The sequence below is a fragment of the Hyaena hyaena genome, unplaced genomic scaffold (genome assembly GCF_003009895.1).
Source record: "Hyaena hyaena isolate Hyena2069 unplaced genomic scaffold, ASM300989v1 scaffold_157, whole genome shotgun sequence".
In the NCBI taxonomy this organism is placed as follows: Eukaryota; Metazoa; Chordata; class Mammalia; order Carnivora; family Hyaenidae; genus Hyaena; species Hyaena hyaena.
In genome coordinates, this window is record NW_024080789.1 from 501,965 (window position 1) to 519,654 (window position 17,690).

Consider the following 17,690-nt stretch of genomic DNA (forward strand, 5'->3'; position numbering starts at 1 on the left):
CAACAGAGAAAACCAAGCACACCTTTCCATTTGAAAATAATCACGGTCTTTCCTTTGGAGAGGATATTATTCTAAACACCTTAATCTGGCTCACAAGACTCTGGGTCACCTGGCACCCACCTCCCCTCCAGCCTGATCTTCCACTTCTCTTCCTTATGTGTCCTATGTCCCACCACAGCTGTGCTATCCACTGTTCCCAAATATATCCTGTCTTTTCCCACCACTGAGCCTTTACTTACACCATTCTCCCCAATGTCCTTCCTCGTCCACACATCTCCAAGTGCCTAAATCACGCCCATCCTCCTCTGGGTATCATACCCTGATCCACACAGAGTTGCTACCTTATATTTCCCTTCTCAGTTCAGATAGATAGATCGATGATAGACAGATAGATAGATAGATAGATAGATAGATAGATAGATAGATATGGCTTCCCTTGAATATAGTTATGTGTCCACATCCCTTCCTTATAACTAGCCTGTGAGCTCACTGAGATTAGAATAGTTCCTCTGGAACTATTAAAGCAACTGCTCATAGATATTTGTTAGTTCTTCAGGCTCGAGTGCTGAAACAAACACAAGCGGTATAGGCCATAAAAAGGCAGACTACAAAGTACTGTGTTCATTTGTACACTTAGGACTCACTTTTGTTACTATATATGTCTGCATATATCTATATACAAATGTAAAAATATATATAGTATTTACTCTAAAATAGTAACAACAGTTGGGGGTGCCTGGCTCGGTCAGTTAAGCTTCCAACTGTTGATTCAGGCTCAGGTAATGATCTCATGCTTCATGAGATTGAGCCCCACATCAGACTGTGTGCTAACAGCATGGAGCCTCTTGGGATTCTCTCTCTCCTTACCTCTCTCTGTTTCCCACCCCCGCACACACGAGCTCTTGCACCCTCTCTCAAAATAAATAAATAAACAGTAAATAAAAATAAAATCGTAACAGTGGCTAGCTCTCTGACATGAACCTACAGGTATATCTTTTATCTTCATTTTTAAATCATCATGGTTGATTTTATCAGAACACAAAACCACTGCAGCTTTTTCTTAAACAAAATGATAATACAAACATTTCTGAATTAAAGATCTCTATAAATCTCTCCCCTCTAAAAGCATACCACTAAAAGTTACGTGAATCATTTTTCACATTTTTCATATATTCAAATATCCTATGCAGTAATCATTCTTTTCAAACTATGATATTGCTCTGCCATTTACTTTTTTCTTGCATAATGACAGATCATAAATTCATCATAGAGGATTTATTTACCAAGTCCTTATTAATAGACATTTGGGCTATTTCTATTTTATTTTCTGTTATTGCTGTTTTTTATAAACAAGGCTGAGAGAATCTCCAAAGATAATTCTGCTTCACTTGTTTTCTAAATCTTTAACCATAAATATTTTCTGTCATCATAAAATGAAAATTTTATTTAAAAAAATGAAGTATCTGAGGACACCTGGGTGGCTCAGTTGGTTAAGCATCTGACTTCGGCTCCAGTGATGATCTGGAGTCTATGAGTTTGAGCCCCCTCATCTGGCTCTGTGCTAACAAGCTCAGAGCCTGGAACCTGCCTCAAATTCTGTATCCCTCTGTCTCTCTCTGTCCTTCCCCTGTTCATGTTCTGTCTCTCAAAAATAAAAAACAAACATTAAAAAAATTTTTTAAATGAAATATCTGGGTCATCTCTCTGTCTTTGTTCAGAATTTCATTAAAAGCTCTCTTTCAATTCAGGAAATAAGTATTGACTATCAACCTGTGGTAGGATCCCCTCCCTAAGGAAAGAAAAAAGAAAAGCCTCAAGGAAACCTCGCTATATGCATGTGACAACATCCCTCATGACCTTGTAACATGAGGCCATTTAATCAGACTGCATGTTTGTGTGTTACCATATATGGGAGACAAAGAAATAAAAAATAGATTTAAAAAAAGCTATGCCATGTGGCATTCAGGGGCTCAGTTCTTTGAGTACAAACCCAATTGAGAAGTGCCAGCAGGAATAAAGTTGCTTCCTGGAAAGAAAAGCCTCGGTTTCATGACTCTCTATGTGAGAATCCTGCTACATTACTTGAGGGCTCTCATCCAGGATATGGAGATGGTGCATTTCCACCTCCTTTGCTACTGGGGATGCAAACCTTGGGGAACCAGGAGAGACAGCCTTGCTTGGTGCCAGCTGACCGCTTGATCCACAGGAAACTAGACCTCTGGCATGCCCGGGCAAAGATCCCATGTGCACCAATGGAACCCGTGAAGCCCAGGAACCAGCTCAGGAAGCACCCATCAGACTGGTAAGAACCTGGGTTCATTTTGGCAGACCTACCTCTAAGAAGGAGAAGGGGAGCCTGGGGGGCCTGGGTGGCTTAGTAGGTTAAGCGTCCGACTTTCGCTTAGGTCATGATCTCGCGGTTCGTGGGTTCGAGCCCCGCGTCGGGCTCTGTGCTGACTGCCAGCTCAGAGCCTGGAGCCTGTTTCAGCCTGTGACTCCCTCTCTGTCTGACCCTCCCCTGTTCACGCTGTCTCTCTCTCTCCTAGAAATAAATAAAAATATTTAAAAAAAAAAAAAAAGAAGGGGAGCCTGATCATCTCCCAGAGTTGCACTAGTAGTTCCACAGGGGAGGAGGAATGAAGCTGCAATTCTAAGGCGCTGGGCAGCAGCATGTGACTGTGCATGGGGACGTGCTTCTCCTTCATTTCCTGGGTCCAGGACCATGATAATTAGAGCCAACTACCTCTGGTTATTCTACCTCAGAATGGGAACTTTAAGGAATATTCCCAAGCAGCTGCCGAAACTTTTTGTTCGGGGCAACTCCCTGTCTTCTGGACACTGACACGGACTACCTAATTCCACTGGTGGAAATGAAAACAAAAGAAACCTGGAGTCTGCTCCTCTGTCTGAGCTGACAAGATTTAAAACTGGGAATTCTCTTTCTCTGCCTTCTGCTGGCACCTCTCTTCTTCTGGCCCCCCTTCCCCCACTCCTTTTCTCCCATCCAAGTACTAACCAGGCCCGACCCTGCTTAGCTTCCGAGATCAGACGAGATCGGGCGCGTTCAGGGTGGTATGGCCGTAGACCCCCCACTCCTTTTTTGCACCACCTGGGGGCGCGGCCTGCATAACCTCCTCCTCTTCCTCCCACCCTAGATGTTGAGGAGCGAAGACCACCCAAGTCAGATTTCCCCACTAACATTCCAGGTAAAAATTAACCACGGGGAACAAATTGTCTTCCAAGGATCCAAGTAAAACGTGTTCAGTGTTTAAGCTAATTTAAGTTTGTTGCTTTCAGATAGACAATGTCTATCAATATTAAAAATAAATAAATAAAACTTTTATTCTTCCTAGATTTGCCAAAGGTCAAATAAACTCATGTTGTCTCTGTTCCAATTTTGTTAACAAAAGGATGACTTAAAATGGTGGTTAATTTTGCCTGTCTCAAAGTTTTCATGGGTAATTAAGATAGCTTTCAAAGTCTTTGGTAACCTAAAATGTTAAAGTTTTGCTTGCATGATAAATTGAGATTGAATTCATTGGATATCTAATGAGATAAAGGCTAAAGCACTAATTACTAGATGTAGGCTTGTGCTTCTGGCTTGTTGCAAAAAACTAAGGATATTTCGAACTGTTGAAAAACATGCTTTGCTTAATGGAGTCATAAGTTTGCCATCCAAAAAAAAATTCTGATATAACATAGGGTTCGCAATTGGTTACTACTTAGTTTTCACTGGAGACTAAGGTTTCTAAGAGTTAAAATTCTGCTAAATGTAGTTAAAACTGATAAAAATAAGAAAAGCAACTCTGTAGGTAGAAAAGTAGGAGATATGGAAATATATTTTTGTTAAAGGTAAAAGAGAGTAATTTTGTCCTAAATGAGACTGGTTATTTGGAGAGAAATGGCTTGGGACAAAATCTAAATGCAAAGAAAAGTTGTAGAAGATTTGTGAAGGAAAATCTTGAAAAAGAACTTATATGTGTGGTCAGGACAGACTAAGGTTAAAATAAATGGATTTTATTTATTTAAAAAAATTTTTTAATGTTTATTTATTTTTGAGAGAGAGAGAGACAGAGCGTGAGCATGAGGAGGGGCAGAGAGAGGGAGACACAGAATCTGAAACAGGCTCCAGACTCTGAGCTGTCAGCACAGAGCCCAACACGGGGCTCGAACCTACGAACCGTGAGACCATGACCTGAGCCAAAATTGGACACTTAACCGACTGAGCTACCCAGGTGCCCCAAAATAAATGGATTTTAAAAGCACACAAGGGCTAAGATTAAAATTCTTCCTCCTTTGATCCAAAGGCTGGGAAAATGATGGCAATATCCTTGGCGCCAGCCTCCAAATCCTCTACATTTCTGTTGTTCCTGTTTAGCAGAGAAATGGATGACTCTGCCATATGAGGGATCCATGATACGTGAAGGGCTTTTACTAAGATACATGGGAGCCATTTTATTAAACTTAGCCCATTATATGACAAAAATAGATATCCACATAGCTGAAACATAATTATGTGGGCATTGTTTAAAAAGGCAGGGGAATAGACCTTGACTTTGGCACTTTAACCCCTCCCTAAATGGCCAATGATCAATATGTAAGTTACTGTTGCGCCAAAATAAAATTAGTGCACCCTACAACAACCAGGAAAGTCTTGTTTGGTCACAGTACATACCCCCAAGGTTCCAACTACTGGTTGGAAATGGAGGGGTAAGAAAACAAACAAACAAACAAACAGGAAAGACCAGGTCAGCTCTCAGAAGTAGGGTCAAACCTGGGTAAAAGTGACTACTCCCAGCACCTTGCAAGACTGATAGGGCTTTTGGCTGCCAGTCGCATAGCCAGCCAAAATGCAGAGCCAAGAGATGGGGTTTCTCCTGGCCAGCTATAGGAAATTGAGATAAGGGACAATTTTCTTCCTTTTTCCGATAGATGGGTGATTCCCCAACCAAGGCCATTACTCCTTTGGATTCATTTTCTTTTGCCCAGAGGCTTGGCCCCAATACAAATTGGAAGAGGGAACCTGGCCTCCAGAGGGAAATATCAATGACAACACTATCCTACAAATGGACTTGTTCTGCAAATGTAAAGCGAAATGGGGAGAATTCGCCTATGCTCATTGTTTTAGGGACTTAAGAAAAAAATTAAGATATATGTAGGCAATGTAAGGTAGATCCTAATTTAATGGCAACCTTTTCTAAAGTCCAGCAGTCAGGAGGGGAAATAAGGGTCCCTTACCGGTATCCAAAACAGACCTAGAGAAGGAGAAAGGAAAGTCTTCCACCTCAACCTCTTTCTCCTCAGGTCCTCAATCTATATTTAAAAATTGTAAGGAAATCTAAGATTTAGCCCTTAAATTATGCTAAATTGGCCACTACTTTACAAACACAAAATGAGAGCCTGATGGCCTTCCTGGAGAGGTTGAGGTGGAAGAGCCATTAAACATATGGCTATCTCCTCTGACATCCCTAAGGCTGAGATGATTTTAAAGGACAAATCTGTCACCCAATCAACTCTAGATATTCATAGAAAATGCAAAAATTGGCTGCTGGCCTTGAAGGGACCCTGGAGGTGCTCTTACAAGCTGCCCGTTGGGTATATTACAAACAAAACAGAAAAGGAGGCTTAAAAAGAAAATCTGAGGCCTTAGCTGTGGCCTTACGTACTATGTCAGATGGGACTTCCCGAGGTTCTGGCACCAAGTGCCATTTATATAGCCGCTGAAAGCACTAAAATGAAGATATCCTCAGAGGGGACAACCAAAATGAAAACCCCATAAGCCATGCCCCTGATATGGAGACAATCACTGGAGATCTGAATGCCCTCAGGGGACCTCAGTCAGTGAGGGCTCAGATAACCAATGTCCCTGGAAGCAGACTAACTGGGGCCTGGGGCTCTTCACAGTGGCTCCACTGAATCAACTGTCTATCAGAAACCCAGAGCCTCAGGTATAGAAGGAAAACTCTTTTAACACCAGAGCTACCTTTTCTGTCTCCCTTTCCATTCCAGGCCCACTGCACAAACGCAAGCGTGATGATTAGAGGCCTCTCTGGAAAACTTCTAACTAAATTTTTCTCTCAGTCCCTGGAATGTATATGGGGAAACCTAATTTTTTCCTCATTCTTTCCCGATAATGTCAGAGAGCCTTACTCCCTTGCTAGAAAGGGACATTATAACTAAATTAGAAACTATGGTGCTACTAACTCCAGGACAAATAAACAATTGTATGGGTTTATTACCGGATAAACTGGATAAAAAATTACTGGATATTGTAGGCTATAGATACAAGGGTTCAGGAAAACAGTTTGCTGCTACATCAATTATTAAAGGAGACTCAATCCCACCTACTCTCAAAAAAAAAAAAAAAAAATACACAAAGAAACAAAAAAACCCAAAAACCAGGGTCTGACTTCTAGACACTGTATCCAGCCCTTGGAATGGTTACAAACAGAGCAGAAGAATTACTATTACCAAGCTCACAGAGCTCAAAGATCATTAAAACACAGCATCAGACCTTTCATTTAGGGAGGGGCAAAACTTATCAAATGGCCCCAAGGATGTTTACTGAAAAAAAAAATTGTCAAGGACACTTCTGCAGTAGTATCAGCCTGTGAAGTATGTCTTAGAAACAATCCTTTCAACCACAAACTTGCTCTCCCAGACAATCAACGAACTAGAGACTCTCACAAAAGACTAACAATTAGGTTACACTCATATGCCAAGGTCAAAAAACTTACAACATTTGTTGGTATGGGTTAATACTTTTACTAATTGGGTAAAGGCCTTCCCCTACACGACAGAAAAGACACAAAAAGTAATAAGAATTCTGCTTTATAAAATAATAATACCCAGGTCTGGCTTACCTAAACATTTGTAAATTAATAATGGTAAATGGCTGCCTTGACTTTTTCTCTAGTAGAACTCCTGGCTCTTGAAAAAGTTTTACACCTCAAAATAAAGCAAACTGTCTGCTTATACTTGGCCAAACTCTAAATGACACTTCACAAGCATCAGATGCTTAAAAAGAATTTTTTAAATTAAGTTGGGGCCAAACTCTTGGAAATAGAGCCATCATTGATTACTTACTGCTCCTGCTTCTCCATTGCCTGGGTGATAAGAAATTCCCTGACATATGTTGTTTACAAAGTCAGGGTCTCTCCTAGATTATTTGACAGTTTTGGAAACTATAGACATTATCTTAAGATGGCATCTTGTTGGTTATTTTTATTTTATGTTTTTCTCTTTGTGTCTGCTAATGTCTATGCTGCCTCATGCCTGCCAGCTTTCCTATAAAACCATATCTGTGGGCCACTCGATTTACGCTTGGGTAAACTGTAACTGCTGTACCCTCACACCGTCTTTTATCTGCTTGAAGAAGCCAGAATGATCAGTGTCCCTGGTCCCTAAAAGCAGTTACAGGTCCTGTTCTAGGAGAGGAATGAATATGGAAAGAGTTGATATTAGGTAAGGAGAGATAAGGAGGGACCTTCAGGGATGCAGACTGCAGCTGCAAGTGGGAGGCTAAAGAAGCAGATGGGGTTCTCCCTTTATAAAATCCTTTATGGGCACCCTCTCCCCATTACCAAGGGCATAAGGCGGGGGGATCTAAATGAGATAGACAATCTAACCCTAAGACAACAGATGCAGGCCTTGGCTTTACCCAACCACCTTATGCCACTGGGTCATACCTGTGAATCTGATCACAGACGCTCACCCCTTTAAACCAGGAGATGCAATATGGATAAAGGAATGAGATGTCCACCAATGGTGGCTCATTCCATTAAGCATCTCACGGTTTGTGAGTTCGAGCCCCACGTTGGGCTCTGTGTTGACAGTTCAGAGCCTGGAGCTTCCTTCAGATTCTGTGTCTCCCCCTCTCTCTGCCCCTCCCATGCTCATGCTCTGGCTCTCTCTGGCTCTCAATAATAAATAGACACGTTTAAAAACTTTTTTAAAAAAAAAGAAATGTCCAACCCCCAAAACCCCTCTGGAGGGGACCATTCACTGTCATTTTGTGTTCCCTTACTGTAGTAAAGGTAGCTGAAGTGGGTCCCTGGATTCACTACAGCAGAATGAAGCCGGCATCTCAAAACTGGGAGTGCATTCCTGATCCATCAATGCCATATGAGCTGACCATACAGAAGAAGCAATCTGCAACTCTAGAGGCTCTGGGAGACTGCAGCCCTGTTTAGTCATTCCAGAAGCTGACTAATCTATGCACGGCAGAAGCTTGAGGAATTGATCGTCCAATGAAACAAAAGACTGTCCTTATTTTTGTATGTTTCCTTACTGTGATGCACTGTCACGCCCTGTTTCTCACTATTATTGTGATCCGGGCTCTACTCTTTGCCATAGAACTAATAATTCAGCCGTCTTGGCCGGCTAGAAATGTGGTGAGAGGTTTCTGTTAACACTCACTTTCCTCTTGTGGCTGGGATATTTCGTTGGTACCAACATAGGTAGACAATGGCGATGAGACTAAAAAAATTACATCTCCACAAACCTTATAGTAAAACAAAATACCCCAGTCCTATGACCAGGCTTTGGCTTCTCAAAAGCTCAATTATTGGGAAAAACTGTCTTGCCTAGTGGGGAAAAAGTTCATCGTTGTCTCTGTTGAAACCTTAACATGCCTAGGCCAATGATTTTATAACCCAACTGCCCAAAAAGCCCAATGGTGGGGGACCCCAGATCACCTTGAGCCAGACCCCCACCCTTTGTCTAACTTCTATCGTCTCTGAGAGGGCTGGGACAATATCAACACAGATATCAACTGGCAAGTCCCAGATGGACTATACTGGGTATGTGCAAGGACAGCCTATATAAACCTCTAAACCAAGATGATGCTCTTTGACCCTAAATATAGGAGTCCAAGCATCAAAGGGGGGAATGTGATAGGGTCCCAAAGGAAAGGGAAAAAAAAAACAAACTCAAGGAAACCTGGCTATACGCATACATGACAACATCCCTCAAGACCTTGTAACATAAGACCACTTAATTAGACTGCATTAGACTGCATGTTTGTGTGTTACCATATATAGGAGACAAAGAAGTAAAAAATATATAAGAAACTATGCCATGTGGCGTTCAGGGGCTCACTTCTTTGGGTACGAACCTAACTGAGTGGTGCGGGCAGGAATAGGGTTGCTTCCTGGGAGGAATAAAGTCGATGTCACGACTCTTTGCGAGAATCCTGCTACAAACTCGATGCTGGTCACTTTGCTGGCAATACAGGAGTGAGCAAACAGGACACCTATATTCTAGTGGGGAAGGTAACATTTAACCACAATCAGGCTGGTGAAAAATCACAGTCTGTGATGAACCCCTTTGAGGAAATGGGCTGGGTGCCCTGATCTAGTTTGCGGGGCATTGTACCTGCAGGCTGAGCAGTCACTAAGAGAAGGTTGGGAGGTCAGGGAAATGTTCCACAAAGAAAACCGCCAGTGGCTTGGTGCTTCTGAAGGCTGCAAATCGCGGGAAAGGCTGGCGGGCATGGGGGCGGGGACTGGCAGGTCGAGGGGAGGTTTACGTCTTCCTTCCTTATCTGCAGGTTATCAGACAGCCAATGGGACCACGGGCAATTGTGGGGCAGAGGGCTCGTTCCTCCCACGCCCACCCTGGACATCCGCATCTGCGCAGTACTCCCCTTCCTGGTGCTGCTGGTGTTCCTCCAGAACCTTCCAGGCCTGAGGATTTTCTCCGTGCTCGCCAGCGTTCTCATGCTGGAATCCTGGTTCCTCATCTTCTAGAACCTCTTCCAGGCAGGTTCCTCACACACATTCCTCTCTATGGATGTGTGTGTGCGCGTGCAGATGTGTGTGCCTGTGTGCACACACCCTCCAGATGTGCACACACCCTCCAGACTGTTAACGATTTCCCCTGCAGAAGGAAATTTCGGGTTGGGATGGAGTTTTGACATATATACAGGATCCTCGCTTAGAACATTTCTTCCACTGTTTGTTTTTTTTTTAATAGAATGTCTATTTTTTTAATGTCCAAACTACATAGAGTGAATGCATCTATGCCACTCCAACTTTTCTGTACTCTGTTAATATAAAACTCAATTTAACAGATTGGACAAAACGAAGCAATCTGTGAGAAATGTCTTGAGCCGTTTCGTACATTGTTTTCTGCTGCAGACACAATCAAATGTTAGAATCCCACCCAGCTTGGAAAGCAGAACAAATAAATGCCCACAAAAAGGATGTGGAAGATGTTACTGTAGATAAAGCAACTTTTTGTAAGAGCTACGGTAATTTGTGCTGAGTATCACATGGTAAGTATTTATAGCAAACATCATAGCTTATTGCTTACATGTAGACATTTTATTGAGTTTTGCTTACGTTTCAAAAATCTGTTGTGTGTTTGGGGTGGATGTGTCATGTGACATATTTCCCATTTAAAATAGTAGGAACTTGATTATCAGCGTGCTTGCACAGGTCACCAAATTTTAGGAGCAGATGACTGATATTAAGAAGGATTTTTCCCCCCAACAAGTAGGTATTTTGTTAACAGGGACAAACTAATAAGGACTCTTACTCCACTCAACTAAAAGTAACTGGGGTGGGAGAGGAAAGAGTGGATAAGAAAGATACGGGACCTTTTGTGGAACCGCCAGGCCCCAAGAAGCATCCAGAGGCAGTCAGGATTTGGGAGGAGCACAAACCCAGAAGTCAAGCCACGTCTGGTACCTCTGCCCAGGTTGACTCTATGTATTGGCTCTATTTCTCTCTCTTAATGTGAACCAGCTCTGTTCACAGCTCTTGAGTTTTAGATTTTACCACTCTAGGCACAAGAAGGAAACAAATCTGAGTTCTAGCTGGTCCCAAATATCCAGAGAAGGAATTCATTGGTTCGGCTTGGGTCAGATACCCCCCGTGAAACAATTAAATGTAGTGAGGGGCATGGTCCATCCCTGGCCTTCAACTTTGTTCCTTCAACATGGCACAGAACCTTCCCCCAGACATCACCGTGGGTGGGGTCAATCAAGGAAAAGCCTGAAATGTGGATTGGAGTCCTAGCGTTGCACAAGCCATGCGACCCTGAGTAAGTCATATGTCAGACTCGAGCTAGCAGTTCTTAACTTGTTAGGCTACTGTGGTGTGAAACTACTTGGGGCAAACCCAGTGGTTTAGACAGCAGAGCAAGGGTGGTGGGGGCACATACAGGCTCTAGAGCCAACAGATCTTGACCAGGGGCGATTTGCCCCCCCGGGAAAATTTGGCAATTCATGGAGACATTTTTGGTTGTCACAACTAGGAGAGTTCTGCATACCGGCAACTAGTAGGTAGAAGCCAAGAATACTGTTAAACCTCGTGCAGTGCTGAGGACAGCCTGGATGTCAGGAGCACTGAGATCCCTGCTTGAGAGCCAAGTGACCTGAATTCTATTTATAGCCCCCCCTCCCCACCCCCGGCATTTCAACCTTTGACAAGTTACCTCACTTTTTGTGCCTCGGTTTTCCCATCTGGGAAACAGGACTGAAACTAGTATCCATCTCCTAAGGCCATCCTGAGGGTCAGATAGATTAATAGACACGAAGTGCTTGGACCCCTGCCTGGAACTTGGTTAAGAATCACTAAATGTAAGCTTGTACCTCCCCCAAACCTGGCTAAGCAGCAGAATTGCCTTGAGATCTTGTTTCGTAACAGATTCCCAGGCCCTGCTTTAGTTGTACTGGATCAGAATCTTTGGAATTTGGAATCCAGGAACCTTTGTGTGTTGTTTTTTTTAATTCCCCAACTGATTCTGATGATGGGCCAAGCATCAGCAACATCTCAGAGCAAGACCCCTGAAACTCCGGTGTGCATGCAAACCACCTGGGGACCTTGTGACAATGCAGGTTCTGATCCAGGAGATCTGAGGGGGGCCTGGGGGTCTGCATCTCTAGCAAGCTCCCAGGGAAGGCCAGTGCTGCCGGTCCTCTGACCGCACTTTGAGTCTCATCGTTTCAAGCACGTCATGTACATGCATGTTGCGATGTTCCAGCCCTACAGGAGACTCAAACCCTTATGAATTCCAATCAGGACTGAGCTGAAATAGCTACCACTATCGGTCATTTTCAATAGGGAAAAGTGGCAAACCATGAGAGACTCTTGAATGCTGACAAAAACTGAGGACTGATGGATGTGGGGGGGAGGGGGGGATGGGCATGGAGGAGGGAAATATGGGGATGAGCACTGAGTGTTATGTAGAAACTAATTTGACAATAAACTATTTGTAAAAAAAAAAAAAAAAATAGGGAAAAGCAAGGTAAGGACAGGGTACTGCACGTGAACCCCGGATGGCCTCTGTCTTCTGAGGGCCCCACCCCTACCCCAAGCCGGAGCCACGGTGGAAGTCCCCACTCACCCCTTCAGGTCCTCCTGGCTGGAAAGTATCTCTCTGTTCCCAGAAAGAATAAAGAACCTTCAGGGGCTCCTGGAGACCAGTTGGGTGTGTATAACCTGGAAATCACCTTGTTTACTAGTGGATTTCTAAGGTGTTCCTTTTCACGGCTGGTATCTCGTGAAGAGCATTGTTCTCAAGCTGTCAGGCCTCACCAGACTCCAGGATTCTGTGTCCTACAGAGTCAGACACAGGACTGGACCTGGATTTCACTTAATTCAGTGGTTTTTCCAAGTGTTCTTCCATTCATTTCAAAGTGTGTAATGAGTTTAGGGGACAGATGTTTAGATAGCACTTACCGTTTATTTTCTTAGTTATATATTTGTATTAATGTCTTCTCTTTTACTCATGGCACCTTAGATTTTCATTACCATACTTCTTTTAAAAACCAGTTTTGTTTTAAAACATTGACTTGCGAAAAATATACAGGTGGACACACATGAGATCAATGAAGTTTCAGACATACTGTTGTAGTTCAACGTCCTTGCTTTATGGAAGGAGAAACTAAAGGTTAAGAGGCTTCAAGCCTGGATTTTCTTGTCCTTAAAATGAAGATAACAGTCCCTGCCCTGTAGGGTTGTAGTGAGGACTAAACCAGGCATTTAAAGAATTTAGTGCACATGGCGCCTGGGTGGCTCAGTCGGTTAAGCGTCGGACTTCAGCTCAGGTTGTGATCTCGCGGTGTGTGGGTTCCAGCCCCCTCATGGGCTCGGTGCTGACAGCTTGGGGCCTGGAGCCTGCTTGGGGATTCTGTGTGTGTGTCTGTCTCTCTCTGCCCCCCCGCCTCATGTTCTGTCTGTCTGTCTCTCTCTCTCTCTCAGAGATAAATAAATATTAAGAAAAAAAGAGTTTCGCACAGTGCCTGGCCCATCCTGAGGACCTAAGAAATATTAGCCGCTCACATCTGTATCAGAGACCATCTTGTAGGATGGGTGTCAGTCTCATGGAGCCTCGGTCTCCCCATCTGTAAAATTAAGGCTTCAGACTACAGGGCTTGGCATCTGTGCGCTTTCAACACCCTCATTCTCTCACTGACCTCAGGTTATTGGCTCCAGAGAGTGGCTGAGGGCAGGAGGCCAACCTCTATCCCCACCCCACCCAATTCCCCTGCACACTGTACACATGGAGAAACTGCGGTGCAGACTCTTGCCCTAGAGCTCAGCCCCCATCGCTCTCAGTTCTGTCCTGAGTTTCATACTGCCTCCGTCCCTTAAAGAAACACAGTCCGTCCACCAAGAGTGCAGGTCAGCAGAAGGCTAGACATATTGAAGGACTCTGCTGGCTGGCTGGCTCTCGGCATGCTGGATTTCCATTGTGTTTTCTCAAGGTCGGTTTCATCATAACCACTATCATCCTCCTCCCCCACCCCCACCTCCACCCCTCCTGAGTTTCTCTGTCAGGAAATCCCAGACCCCTAGCGGCAAACCGGAAGACCCACTCCTTATTCTTCAGGACAGCCATCTTTGTTTTTGAAGATACTGGGGCCAGAAGGTTTGAGACGGAGCAAGGATCCCCGCCCCTGATGAGAGCGAGGAGGCTAGATAGTCTAGGTGAAGGGCACTGGCTATGGAGTGGACAGACATGGGTTTGAGACTGGCTTCATGTTTTCAACCTGTGTGATCCTTGACAAGCTACGTAACACTTCTGTGAACCTCAGTTTCCTCATCTGTAAAATGGGCTTATAATGCCTACAAAGCAAGGATGATGTAAGGACTCAATGAGATAATGTAGGTTGCCGGAGGCCGGCTCTGGCAGGTCCAGGGGTCCCTGAAGGATGGACGGTGTCGGCGAGAGAGAGAGTGAGAGAGCCCCGAGATTCTTTCTGATCACCAGGCAGTCATCTCTGTTGGTTTTGGTGTCTTTATTTAAAAGTTCAGCAACAACATGAGGTCAGAGAAAAGAATTTCTTACAATGGGAGGCCTTTTTATGATATCAATTGCAGAATTATTCTGACCAAGGAAATAACAGAATGTTCTTAGTGAAAAACAGGATAACATACAAGTTAAATTGCATATAGATAAGCTAGGAGTTACTCTGTCTGGCTCTCAAGAGGATAAATGTTTCTGAATTGGTTTATTTGTGGAAACTAACATGGGAGTCCTAAATGTGTCAGTCTTTGCACCTGGGTTTATGTTTTAGCTATTTTATCTATCCTCATCCCAGCTGCCAGTGTAAGGGAGGGTGTTTGTGGAATGCAGGCCTTGAGGAAGGGACTGCCATGCTTTACCAATTAGCAAAGATATATGTAGTAGCTGTGTTCTGCTCTTAACCCCAAAACAGGCTCTTTGTCTCAGGGCCAGGCTCAATTGTAACTCTTGTGTTCTTAACCCCCTTTATTATCTAAGCCTTGGGTCTGCAAGGCCCATAGGAAGAGCCTTTTGACAATTGCCCATAGAGCTTTCATCCAAAGTCTCTTTTGTAAAGGCAGGAATATGCTTTTCCTTATGAGGTATCTGTATTCAGAATATGGGTCTGATATGGAATATTGTGAAGCCTGGTCAATACCAGCAGGCTTATACCCAACATGAGCCAATGGTAACAGAAGGAGATCCCAGTTTTCATTTCTCATGGCAGGAGCTGCAAACATTGCCACTTCCTTGCCGTGATTGCCATCCAGAGAGGCCGGTTTGGCTCCCGGCAGTAGGTAAAAAAGCATGTTGCTGGCACAAAGTAAGTAACTATTATTATTATATTGCTTCACCAGTCCTTCACCCAGTGTGGGTAAGAGAACACTAACATGCTAGAGAAAAATAACAGACAGAAAGCTGTGGGATGGTGGGCAGGTCTTTTCATGAGCCTTATTTTACCCATCTGTAAAATAGGAGAACTGAAAACCTCTTTATGACAATCCCTGCCAAGCAGGCCACCTACTTAAACACTTAAACATGTCTTCACATTAAAAATTTACTATCTACTTTGCTCTGCCCTTAATCAGCACTTTTGGGTGCTAGAGATATTTTAATGCAGCATGAGAAAATTACTTAAAAAGCCAACACTAAAAGGGAATTTAGCAATGATTTTCAAAAAAATTTTACCCTCTGAACCCTTTGAATGAAGTCACAAGAGGAACACAATATTTAATACAAACCAGTTACCCTCACATACCTCAGAAAAAATTATACACATGCACACATTCATATGTCTATGTGTGGGAACATATGTATCCCACACTCACATATAGAAAGAAGATGGTGATATGGCGAATGTGCTAACCTTTGGGGAATCTGCTGAAAGATATATGGGAAGGGGATAAGGGCATATTTTTGCAACTTTTCCATAAGCCTAGAATACTTCCAAATAAATAGACAGATTGGAATTTTATCCACAGCTGGAAGTGGTGCTCACATCCATACACAGACAATAAAACCAGACACTAGACGCAGTGAGGTTTGTCTAAGTGAATAATGCTGTTAAATTCCAAAGCCAAGGCTTCAGCCTTCATCTTCCAGCTTCCAGATCAATACGCTCGTCCCCTCAGATGCTGCTTCTGATCATTCTCTTTTCTTTTCGGATAGTCTCCCTGCTAGTTCTCTTTTGACAGTGCTTTTCCTGGGTCCCCTTGCCACTGACTCCTTCACTGTCCCTTCCTTACACACACGCACACACACAGGGCACCCTGAACTGTTATTCAGAGCTGATGCCCCCATGTTACCACTCTGAGATAGAGAATCACAGATCACAGACAGCTGGACTAAAACATGAGCGTGTACAGATTTTTCTAGACACTAACACCACGAATAAGGAAACGGATTTCTTCAGTACAATCTATATTCTTTTTCCATCCTTCAGTCAGGATCTGTTGCACATTCTGGTGTGTAAGATAGTCTCCCCTCTAAACTAGAAACAAGAGGAATCCAAAATTATACTGCAGGCCACACACCTGTTAGTGCTGGAAGGTCACCTTCCAGACCTGAAATTTGGGATGGTGCTCCCCCTGGTGGGCAGCACACAGAAGCACAACTCCCACAAAGACCCCAGCTTGTTATGTTCTGAGGTTTCTGTAACAGTAATCATCATCATCATCCAGGGGCCAGAGAGCTGCTCAGAGATAGAGCCTTTCCCGAGCTTGGAAGAGGATACTCAAGTATAGATGGCTGGACTAGAATACTTTTAAGGTCTTTTCAGTAACTGACACTGTTGTAATTCAGTAGTTTCTTGTGCCTAGTGGTGCCCTGTCTTGGAGTTTTTCTCTCTCAAACTTTATGATGGCTGAGATGAAGGAATTTAGAACACTGAACAGTGGGTGCATGGGGTCTTTACGTAAATGGGGGCCACTGTGTAATTATTGCCCTTTGTTTACAGGCTTTGCCTCTGGAAAACGAGATGCAGGACAATGTTCAGTTTCCACTCCTTCTATATGGAAAGATGCCCGAGATCACGACCCTGGACATAAGCGTAGGGGCCTTGGGCTACCTCAGGTTTGGGGCCACTGCCCAGGCAAGCATCCCCCTCAAACTCCCCAACTTCTGGTGAGTGCCTTCAGGCTTCGCAGCCGGAAGGTTGATATGCAGGATGGGGCTGATAAGCTTCCCCTTATCAGAGGGAAGTAGAGAAAGCATGAATGAGTATCAGGTCTAGCAGGGTGGGGAAGAGATATTAGGACACAGGACTGGACCCTGAGAAGAGGCGGACTAGATAAATCAAGAGATCTGGATTCTTGTCCTACGTGGCCATTAATTCTCCTATGTTCTAGATAGGAAATTTTCCTCTTCCTATATACTTCAGTTTCCCTGGCTACCCAACAAAGGGATTAGCCTAAATGATTTCTAAGTGCCCTCCTGACTTGATTGATTTATTAACCAGCTCTCTTTCATTTGCAAGTGGCTGAAAACCAATCCAATCTGGCCCAAATTTAAAAAGAGAGAGAGAGAGAGAGAGAAGTCCATGCATATATCTAACTTCAGGCACAGCTGGATCCAGCTGTTTAAGTGGTATCAGCAGGACTCTGTCTGTCTTTATCTCTCAGGTTAGTTTTCCTCTGCATGGACTTTATCAAGCAGACTCTTCACATACCACACACTAACTACTAACAGCCTTTCACTTACAGGCCTTTCTCCCATCGGCCCCACGTAAAGAGAATTTCTCTTCTCCAAAAGGTCCATTAAGTCCCTGTAATAGTTCTGATCCCCACAGCCAGGGTCACGTGTCCATTCTGCACCAGTCCTATGGCCAGTAGACGAAATAGGCTGATTGGATGGCTGGATCCTGTGCCTCACTGGAGTGGGTCAGCAGCTCCCTGAACCTAGTTGGACTGAACTGAGAGCAGGCACGGGGTAACTCCTGCTAACTGATGGGGTGACAG